Genomic DNA, 11,826 nt, shown 5'->3' on the forward strand with positions numbered 1-11,826 from the left:
ACCATACCTCCACTGTGACTCAAAGCAGCTTTATTTTGGCTGTCTGTAACAGGCCTTTGATTCCCCAATAGTGTTGTTTTATTTTAGTTAACCCCACCCCAACCATCCACCCTCAAAAACTAAAGGTAGCGAGGAACTGAGCAAGATCCCCATGTGGAAAGAAAATGGGGAGCAAGAGAAAGACATAGAGGTGTGCAGCAAAAAGGATCTTCTCCTGTGGTTGCTGCAAAAGTAGCAGGACTGGAGCATGATTTCTCTGCAGAGTCTGAGTTTTCCCAATTGAGCAATTTTGAAGAGCAAGAGACTTTTGCTTTCTGAATCCCACTATTTTTGATCCCTCTCTCTCAGTCCCCCCAACCCACTGCCTCTTTTAATATTTCCAGCATAGACACCTTCTACCTTGGTAGTTGTGTGCCCCGAGGGCCAGGAAATAGCAACAATTCAGTGGAATTATCTGAAATGAAGGGAGGGGAATTTCCCCCCTCATTCACTCTCCTCTGGGCTCTCTGTAGAAAAAGAGCATTTAGCCCATTAACGACCATTAATATGTACCGTCGTATATTAGCAGGAGTTAATGCGCAAAGGAGAAGACTCAACCTTTCAGTTCATTAAATAAAACAAATTTTCAGAATTGTCTATTTATGATAGTTGGGAAAAGTGCAAGGATGAGCTAAAGGCAGAGGCTGTTGCTGTAAGATTCAAAAACAAGATGGGGAATTATTAAGAGGAGAAACAGTTGCCTCTTTGGAGAGCACCCATCCTCAACCGTGATATATCTGGGATGCCACTTATCCTTGCAAGGAACCTCTTTCAAAATATATTTTCCTTTTATAAGATATCCCCCCCCCCCCTTAAAATCCCGTCAGGGACCTTCTTATAAATGAGGAACTGCATCTCCTGGGATTGGTCCAAGCTGGAAAAGTGTGTTATTAAAAAAATACATAGCAGAATGCTGAGCAATATAATTAGCCCATTTCTTTCATTTTTTGTTATCTGTTAAAAATGTATAGCCAAATTTTAATTAAGCATATTCTCTGGATGTTTGAACTGTGTTAAGAATAAGAAAAGATACTCTAGCTGTATTTCCAAGGGATTAATTGTATCAATTTAAGTCTTCTTTTCTGATCTCTTCTACTGCGGCTGTTTTTCTTGCAGTAACATCTACTGTCCCTGCTAAGATTGCAGGATACAGAGTAGATAGTTTGTGTGAGTGTTTATTTGTGTGTACATACACCTATCTGAAATCAACATTTGCACCTCAGAGATGCATTCTCATCCTTACAGGGGAAAAACATTACACATGTTATAGTGTAGTTCAGTTTGATGCTAATCTTTGTGCGTCAGAATTGGCATATGCCTTCCATTTGAAATTTGTCTACCTCATTCTTTCATTTTGTTAGTGTTATTATGGTTACTATTTGTTAGTGGATCCCACCTGCAGATAGATGCAAACATCTGGCACATCAGTTATTAAAACAATATTTTCTTGCCACTTCGGTCTTAAGCTGAATTAAGAGATGCATACAGTAGTGCTCAGATCATGAGCAGTAACACTTGCACTCTGTTCTGTAGGCCACTCATCTGGAATATTACATCCAATTCTGATGTGGTATTTTAAGAAAGATAAGGCCTCTAGAGGAGGGAGACCAGAAGGGTCTGGAAACCAATTCCTGTGAGAAACAGTTGAAAGAGCTGGGTGTGTTTAGTCTGGAAAAGAGAAGATTAAAGAGAGGCAAGACAGTGATCTCCAAATGTCTGAAGTGCTGTCATGTAGAAGATGGGACAGACTTGTTTTCTGTTGCTCTGGAGAAACAACCAATGAGTGGGGATTGCAAGGAAGCTGATTTCAGCTGAATATTTGGAAATACTTCCTGAGAGTAAGAGCTGTTTGATAATGGACCAGACTGCTTGGAATGTGGTGGGTTTTCCTTCACTTGCAACTTTGAAGCCGAGTCTGGATGGCCATTTGTTAGGAATTAGACCTGATATTCCCCAAGGTCCTTTCCTACTGTGAGTGTCAACAGAACATCTCTGCATTTACAGATGGAATATAAATATTTGTTATTATTATTTTTTGGAAGACAGCACACTGATAGTACAATCAGGAAGTAACACTCATAAGCATGCAGTAAGCTCATGGAAGCCAGGGAATGCAAAGCACAATTATGCATACTTTGAGTCTTAAGTGAATATAAGGATTACAGCTGCATTGCAGTAAGACAAATCACTTTCTTCTGCCGGATGGTTCTTTTTCAGATCAGCATCCCTTTCTACTGTTCTGCACCCTTCTGCCACATAATTTAATTTAAGCAACATATAACTTAACAAGGTATTTAGCTGATGCTTGGGGGAGGGAATTGAGAGGAGATCAACTGAATCTTCCATGGAAGGTAATTCCACAGCCTGTCCTTGCCAAACATGAACTGGGACTGGAAGTAAAATAATTTCAGACTATTCATTCATATGGACATACCCTATCTAAAATCGGTTGGACAGAATGAGTTCGCATCATTCATTGTGCTGGATGATATAACATCCAGATTTATTTGTAGGGCCTTCCTTTTCCAACCTTAGTTCCACTTTCCAGCCAGCCACTCCCAAAGATCTAACAATGGTTTATGGAGGGTTGTTGGACTTCCTATTGTCTAACAATGGCAATGCTGGGGAAAATGTTCTAAATGAAGTTGCAGGCACAGAACGCTAGGATGGTGAGGCAAAGTTATTTTTTGTGAAAGAGTTTACAAAGTTCCTTTTGGTGCAGGTCACAAACCTCTGTGCTATGCATGAACTGAAGCAGACTTCTCACTCACTGACTAAATTCAATTGACTACCATTTCTCTCCTTCTTATGTTCCCCAGCAAATTTTCAGACTCCTTCCACTGAACACATCATATCCTTACATAACCTGCACAAACATACATTTGCCTGCCACTTGACTGAGAGCCAGGGTGCAGAATCTCTTTCAACTCAAGGGCCAAAGTCAGTTTCAAAGAAACTTATGGGGTCATATTCCAGTGATGGGCAGAGTCACAGGACCCAAAATATCAACATATTACTGTCAAGAACTAAACTTCAAGAAAAGTATTTCAAGGATAGGTAACCTGGGGCTTCCATGTCATGGGGCAATGAATCTGCTCTGGATTTTATCCCCAACTGTAAAGGATAAAGCTATCCATGGTGCTGAACCCTATCCCAAAGAGAGATTAAGTACTGCTCAAACTTTGGTCTAGAACCCAGAGTGGATTCAATGTTCCATAGACATGGGTTGCCAGCTGCTATTGATTTCAAACTTATAGAATGAAATGAGGAAAGACCTGTACAAAAGTTGAGAAACCACTGGTTTATGATACCATGGAAAAGGAAGCATAGCATGGTCTGTGGGCCAAATGGAGACCACAGAAGGGCCAGATTCAGTTTCCATGCCATACTTAGTTTATATGCTGAATTAGGAGAACCCAAGGACAGGCTTACCTATCACCTCCCCCATGCCAAAGGTAAACCTAAATGATACCACTGTCACATATTTGCACTACACTTTCCTTGCCATGGCTCTCGCCTATGGAATCTTGGAAGTTGTAGCTTTGCAAAGTACTTATAGAATTCGCTGTAAGGCAATCAAGTGCACTAGAAGTGCTGTAATTCTCAAACTTGGGTCTTCCTGGTGCTTTGGACTGCAATTCTCACAGGCCACAGCCAGTTCAGTTCATGTTCAGAAATTCTAGGAGCTGACATCGAAAACATGGGGAAAATCAAAGACCAGGAACCACTCTACTTGTAGAATCTATGAATCTGCAAAACTCAGAATTCCATAGGATGAAGCTATGGCAGTTAAACCAGTAGCATTTTTTCTGTAATTATGTTGAGCAGATAGACTCCTGAAGCTTCTTGGTTTGACCCTTTCAGCACATGCATGTGTATTTGAAGTGATGAGTGGAGTAGATGCTTTTGTTGTTGTTATGTGCATTCAAGTTGACACTGACTTGTGGCGACCCCATCATGGGATTTTCTTGGCAGGATTCATTCAGAGGAGGTTAGCCATTGACTTCCTTTAAGACTGAAGAAGTGTGTCTTGTCCAAGAGGTTTCATGGCTGAGAAGGGATTCAAACCCTAGTCTCCCAGAATCCTAATCCAATGCTACACCTCACTAGTCCCTCTGCCCTTCATCTATAGAGGGATCTTTAAAATAAAATCCAGAGCTGAACGTCTGCAGCTATCAGAGAACAATTACAGAGTAGACACATCCCTCCTGAACAAAATGACCTTTTCTTTTCATCAAGTTACAAAACATTAAAGGTTAAAGAATGTTTGAAAGGAAGCTAATACTTTTTAAAAACAGGGTTTTCTTGGGGGGTAGGCAAGAGGAAAGTTGGGGGTTGTTCTTTCAAGAGCCAGCCAAAAAAGTGTTTGAAGCCACAAGACATTTAAATGTGTACATCCCTAGATAGGTAGGAGAATTGTAGATGATAGCTAGCTAGGGAGAGATTTAAAAACGGAATACAGATCACCTAGGTACCAGCCATGTTAAATTTGTACATGGGATGTTAAAAGGAAGGATCATGAATGAATGTTATGAATGAGTGTTGCTTTCCGGATGACATGAAGTTTGAAAAGAATAAATCGCCAACGAGAGGCACCTGCCCCAAAGCTGGTTAATTGCAATTTGAAGCCACATTTCTTTGTCTCTAGTGTACGAGGATGACATGAGTACAAGGAGAGCAAATCAATGATAGTGTCAGATTTTTCTTACTTTCCACATTGTGTTTGACCTGCGTGGCACTTACGGTAGTCACAACTAACAGGGAAAATGAAACCAGCTGTCCTGCTTTTATCACCCTAATGAGCACAAACAAAATATGTAGAGAAAGACTTTCCCCCAAAGTTCTTGGAGGTTGCCATTGCTATCCTTCAACCTCTCCTTCAACTGTCCTCACGCAAGGAAGAACAAATGGCAGTCGCTATGCTACTCAAGAGAATTGGTGGAGCAATTTGATCTTTGGTATGCATTCATGTGTGTGTGTTTAAACACACACACATCTTAGGTAAAAGTTGGTTTGTTCTACCAGTCTTTTAGGGGTAGACAACTCCCACCCATTTCTCTGTGACAACTTGCCAAACAGTGGACTACATTAAGTGTTTAAAAAAAATAGCTGCAGGGTCAATTTATAGTTTATTTTTAAGTCAAAGTTTCTCAGAATGTAAATATGGGAGAAAGCAAACTGTCACTGGGTGACCTTTGGCAAGTCACACTCTCTTAGCCTCAGAGGAAGGCAATGGCAAACTCCCTCTGAACAAATCTTGCTAAGAAAACCCAGCAATAGGGTTGCCATATGTCAGAAATTTCCACAGGAGTCCATAAGAATTTCTGATGTGATGAATTTTGCCATCTTTTAAGTTGCTAAAAGAGCTTTTTTTTGTCTGATAGATTAATATTGGGCCAAAACATACTGCAGAAATAAACCAGTTTGGGACGCTTTAACTGTCCTGGCTCACTGCTAGGAATTGTAGTTTTCTGAGACATTTAGCCTTCTCTGTCAGAGAGCTCTGGTGACACAATAAACTACAAGTACCAGGATTCTCTAAAACTGGGGCAATTAAAGTGGTCTCAGACTGGATTATTTCTGCAGTGTGTTTTGGACCAAAGTTACCTCTATGGAATAAACCCAACTGTCTATGTAGTCAACTGGCCAACTAGATGCATCCCAAATCATAGAGATGCACACATTTGTGTGTGTGTGTGTGTGTGTGTGTGTGCCTGCTCCACATTTATTTATTGCCAGTTCTTTCCATCTTGAAGAATTCTGAATAGAAATTCAGGCAGAGGAAATTAGGTCTTTTGTACATCTGTATAACAGTTTGTTTGAATACAATCGGCTTACTTCCAAAAGATCTGTAAGCGGAGTCATTAATCCACCCCACCAGCCAGAGGCAATGGGGTAAAGAAGATTTTCTTGGACCAGGCAGACCTAGCTTAAAAACCTCCCTTATTTATCAAGAAACTGAGTAGGTTACCATTGGCAAAAGGACTATTTCTCAGCCTAACCTTTCTCTCACCATTGCTGCAAGGATAATTAAACAAAAGAAACAAACAAGCAACGAAAATGAAAATGGGGGACATTCTCCCGTATGCTGCCCTGATCCCTTTGGAGAAAAGGTAAGAGACAAAGTGATAAATAAATGCATCCCTATTTATCGATCCAATGAATATAGCTCCTGCCTGAGCATCATTACACTGTGGACAATAATGCAAAGTGGTCCCGGATAATGGGTCAGGATGCACATTTCATCTGCATCCCATTAGGAAGGAGCAATGGGCTTTTCAAAAATTATTACTATTATCACAGTTCACCTGCACAGACAATATGAGCCTTCTTTATCCTGAGGTGCGATGGTTTAAAAGCCCTGACAGTTAAGACTTAGGAAGGAAAAGGGACCATTTCCCACTCAGTTGTGAATGCCAAATATGTTCTCCCTCTTTTTAACCAGCATTTGGTTGAGTATAACCACATGTGTTTCACCAAAAGAGAAGGCACACATTTGCATAAAATTTTGTATGCTGATTTACTTACAAGAGAGTGTTGGCTGTTGGACTAGGACTATGGAGACCAGGGTTCAAATGGCTGTGGAAACCTACAGGGTGACCATGGGCAAGTCACACTCTCACAGCTTCAGAGGAAGGCAAAGGCAAATCCCCTTTTGCCAAGAAAATCCTATGGCAAGTTCACCTGAGGGTTACCATAAGTCAGAAATGACTTGAAGGCACACGACAACAATATTTCCAAAACAAAAAAGAGAGAAATTTGGAAATGCTTACATTTCAGAGAGAAATACTTTGCGCCACAACAATGAAGATTCTGACCAGATGGCTTGTGTTCAGTTTGCTGTCCATGTGCAAATTCAAGGCTATTTTAATGGACAGCAGTACTGGGCTTTGAAACAGCATCACATAGAAAATTGTCCTCTGCAATGCAGAATTATATGGCTACTCACTGGAAGGCTGGGCAATGCAAAATGTGACCTCTCAGCTGTTGCTGGACTTCAACTTCCATCTATCTTATCTAGCAGAACCACTGCTAGGAATGCTGGGAGCTGCAGTCCAACAACAAGTGGATGGTGGCACTTTGCACTTAAGACCTGATCCACAAATGCAAGGAATAACATGGCAGAATCTTAAGGCGTTGAGAGTAAACAGTATCATTTCAACCTGCAGATAGGTGTGCATTTGTGTGCAAGACACATTTTTTTTAATGAATCCTACATTGAAAACAAATCAACAACCCTCTTTGGAAGCATTTTCTACACAGGAAATACTGTGCACAAAACAACCACTTGGTTTTTGCACAGAATAATCACAAATTGTGAAAAGGCTTCAAAAACTGCGGTTTTTGAAGACTTTCTCACAGTGGGAAGAAAAATGTTGAAAATGTATTTATTGTTTCCTTCAAGAAGAAATTTCATGAGAATTGACGTCCCTAGATGGTACAATGAAACCTTTCTAGTACAGCACTTAGCCCTTTTTAGTAGGTGTATAACATATGGAAATCCATCAGACTGGGAAAGATTTTACATGTTGATATTTGCAGGCCATGCAGCTTCTAAAGGCATAAGAGTTCTACCAGAGGAGAGGTGGAAAGCTTGTATCTTAGTACAGTTTGCCATGACTCCTCCCAAATCTCAAGACATAGTTTTGTTAAGAATGCTGAAAACAGAGCCCCATTTTTATATTCGATTCACAGGACTTGATGCAAGATTAGATGTAGGGACTGAGAATGTTTTAAAAAGTAAATTCTTTCTATTTCTCCCACCTAATATCCTATTTGTCTAAAAGTCATTCACAGTAGACAAGAGATGGATTTTCTTTTTGTGCTGAATAAGCTTTCAGCTTCATTCCGTCATTCCCGTTAACTGGTGAACCTTTCCTCCTCCCCACCAGCATATAGAATTTCTATGAAAGCATGATTTAATTTGCAGTTAATTAACTCATCAAATCATCATTCTGATTAATCAATTAATGCTTTCAGACCCAACTGAGACATTTGTAATTTCTTATGAATAAAGCAGGCCCTTTTTAATTCCTATGGCAGGGTGATCAGCTCCAGTGAATGACAGCGGCTGAAAGTGATGCTTTGGAATAAGGTGCAGGGGATGCTCCTTCAATTAAAGTTTGAAAGCTCTAATAGACATTGATTTGATTCATTCATTAACTACAGATTAAAATGTTGGGTTTACAATCAGAATTCATCCATTGTAGAAGAGGATGAGCAATTCTTGTAGGAAGCACTAGGGATGGAAACTCTGGAATGAGTTGTGCTAGAAGTTGTGGACCATCTATAAATGGTCTTCCAGTCATCAGTGAGATAGAAACTGACTGTGGAAACCAGGTATCACTCACAGCATCCACATCTGTTCCAAGGGTTATTTTTGCAAGCAATCCATGCAGATTTCCAAACAGAAGCACATACTGGCCCCTTCAGCAAATCCATAATTACCAATAAAACCCTATATGGCTTGGGGCCAGGCTATTTGAAGGACCTTGCATAGTGGTTTGGGTATTGGACTACAACTCTGGAGACAAGGGTTCAAATTCCTACTCTGCCATGGAACCCCACTGAGTGATCTTGAGCAAGTCACATCCTCTCAGCCTCAGATGAAGGCATAGGTAAACCCTCTCTGAACAGATCTTGTGAATAAATGACTTGAAGACACATAATAACAGCAACAATCTCAGGGATGTAATTCTTCACTAGGTTTCTTAGAGACAGCAATGAATAATTTCAGCACTTTTCATTCCACTGGGCGAAAGTCTTTGAAAACCATGCACTTTGGGAAGGTAATTCACAACTTGGTACTTATCTCACAGCAGAAGTGTTAATTTGAGCACAGAAAAGATGGTTTTCTGTGCAGAAAATGCTGTTTTCTGTGCAAAATCACCCATGTGTGAATTTAACTTGCAACATATCTCTGATTATAGCATTTTCTATGCATAAAAAAAGCATTTTCTACAAAAGAATTAATATTTCTGTGCTGGCCTATTATTTTCCACACAGAAAATGTTGTCTCCTGCAGGCACACACATCCACAAAAGATGTCTTCTACACAAAATGCAATTTTGTGCAGAATGATTTATGAACTGTGAAGATTCCCATCAGTCCATGATTCTTCTCAACAGGCTTTCTCAACGTTTGAAAAATATGTTTTTCACCCATTTTTTGAATCTTTTTGACTATTCTTTCCATTCTTACTTGGTCTCCGTATGTGAGCCTGCTTGAACTCCAAGCTCCTTAGAAGAGGCTCTTCTTTCTTTCCCTAACGTCTCAGGCTGGTTTGCTGAAAGAAAAGAAAAGGTCTTCTTGGTGGCTGCTCCTAAACTTTGGAACTCCCTCCTAAGGAAAGCTGGGCATCTTCCCTCCTTGCTGTCCTTATGTGTGTGTATGTATGTGTGCATGTATGCCTTGTGGATATGAAGGCTTGACTGGATTTGTTGGTGGTCTCCCATCCAAGTAAATATGTTCTCATTCCTTCACATTTATAGCAATGGACTGGGTTAAGCTTTTAATAGTGTGCTGGACTGGGCTGTTTTATTGATTACGGATATATACTGTATGGTTTCAACTTCACAGATAATTTAGTTGATACTTATTTAATATGCAAGATATAGCCACGTTAGTCTGTAGAATCAGTATGTAGAGAGATCCTGTAGCACCTTTGAGGCGAACTAAAGGAAGAAGTTGGCAGCATGAGCTTTTGTAGACTTCAGTCTACTTCCTCAGATGCATTTGGATATAATAATGACGATGATGATGTAGAGAGATCTTGTAGCCCATTTGAGACTAAATGAAAGAAAGAAACTGGCAGCATGAACTTTCCTAGACTTCAGTCTGCTTCCTCAGATGCATTTGTCAGAGTGGAAGCCAGGCACAGACGTATACAGGCCATAGTGTGTACCTGGCTTCCAGTCCACCAAATGCATCTGAGGAAGCAGACTGAAGCCTACAAAAGCTCATGCTGCCAATTTATTTCTTCCAGTTAGTCTCAAAGGTGCCGCAAGATCTCCCTTGGTACTGATTCTACAAACTAACACAGCTCTATCTTTGAATAGTAGTAGCAGTAGTAGTCAACCAAACTCCTTTCCTCTCTTCACTCTCCATTAATCAGCTGCCTTTCAAATACAAAGATAGGTTCATATCAGGAGAGTAACTTGGCTTTTTCCACTGCGGAAGAAAGAATCAACAAACAGAGCTTGTGGTTTCTTGCAGCCTTGTTTGTTGGAGGTCTGGAGATCTTGCCTTGAGAGGGAAGAAAAGAAACTTCCTCCTGTAGTCAGAGATCTCTCATATTTTGCTCCTTTTGCTTTGTTGCAGTGGATACATTGGCACCCAAAAGTCCTTCTCTCCCCCCCCCTTTGTTTTTTCCTTTTCTATCCCTATGGTACTCCTCTGGGTCTGGCTACATTTCGACACTTGTTGTAAATGACACTTTAGGAGGCTATCCTATTGAATTCCATGGCTTTATTACAGTTGTTGCCCTGGCACCTTTCTTTCACAATTTGGCTGCATCCGCCCTGCGGGAATCATCCGGTTTGAGTCCACTTTAACTGCCCTGGCTCAAAATGCTATGGAATTCTGGGAAGGGTACTTTCGCTGGAGCACCAGAGTTCTCTGACAGAGAAGGCTGGATGTCTCGCCAAATTACAGTTCCCAGATTCCATAGCATTGAGCCCGGGCAGTTAAAGTGGATTCAAACTGGATCATTCCCGCAGTGCGGATGCAGCCTTTGAATCGGTAGCTTTTTAACAAAAAGCAAAGAGCATCTCCTTTTAATTTCTTTTTATTATTATTTTAAATTGAAAAAGAAGATTAGGAAGTTTGCCGACTCCTAGGAAGACAAATTGTTCTTCATCCTTCTTCCGTCCTCTTATTATTATTATTTTTATTATTATTCAGAGGATTTTCTCTTCTGATCGAGCCTCGCTCCAACTTGGAGAAAGGAGGCGAGGTTTAAGATCCGTGGCAAAAAAGAAAAGGGCTTTTGGAAATGCGAGGCTCCTTCTTGCAAGCAGAGAAAGAGCAATCCCACCTTTTGCAAAAAGGAAAACACAATTTTTGTTGTTGTTGTTGTGTGCCTGCAAGTGGTTCCCGACTTAGGGCGACCCTAAAGCCAACCTAGCATGGCCTTTCCTTGGCAAGGTTTCTTCAGAGGAGGTTTGCCATGGCTGAGGCTGAGAGAGTGTGACTTGCACAAAGTGACCCAGTGGCAACCTCTGTGCTCCTTCCAGGCTTTTGAAAGAATAAGATCCTTGCCCAACTTCTAAGCAAAATGCCTGAGTATTTCTCTCTAGAGATTCCTTCCTTCCCTTCCTTTCTCTTCCCTTCAGTTCCTAGTAATGTCCCCTAAGGTTTCTTTCGGGAGAAAGAAGGAACTTCTCCTGAGTTTTGCCAAGGGTTTGCAGGAGAAGGAGTGAAAGAGAAGAGGGCCAGGTGGGGGTCCAAGGAGATCCCAGGGGCGAAAGGATCGGAAGAATTAAAACGAGGTCTTGCAGCTCAGTCCAAGTGGATCCCAAAGAGCTGGCTGGGGGCAAAGAGATGCCAAGACAGGGCACAACAAGAGCTCCGCTTTGGGCCCCACAACAAACTCCAACTCCCAGAATCCCATAGCCTTGAGCCAGACAACAAGTTAAAGAGGGGCCAAACCGGGTTATTTCCCCAGTCTGGATTTATTATCCAGCCCTAGTGCTCTCAAAATGGATTATGTCTGCAGTGCGGATGCAAAATAATAATAATAATAATAATAATAATAATAATAATAATAATAATAATAATAATAATAAT

At 40.8% G+C, this 11,826-nt stretch overlaps 1 long non-coding RNA gene across 1 annotated transcript in view; it reads right to left on the reverse strand.

Moving 5' to 3' along the window:
• LOC121937436 overlaps positions 1–11,826 on the reverse strand; it is a 27,394-nt gene that overhangs the window by 8,363 nt on the left and 7,205 nt on the right. The window contains exon 2 of the long non-coding RNA XR_006105140.1: positions 9,241–9,325. This is a non-coding gene — a long non-coding RNA (uncharacterized LOC121937436). The remainder of the gene's footprint in view (positions 1–9,240; positions 9,326–11,826) is intronic.

This window comes from Sceloporus undulatus, chromosome 8 (genome assembly GCF_019175285.1).
Source record: "Sceloporus undulatus isolate JIND9_A2432 ecotype Alabama chromosome 8, SceUnd_v1.1, whole genome shotgun sequence".
Taxonomy (NCBI): Eukaryota; Metazoa; Chordata; class Lepidosauria; order Squamata; family Phrynosomatidae; genus Sceloporus; species Sceloporus undulatus.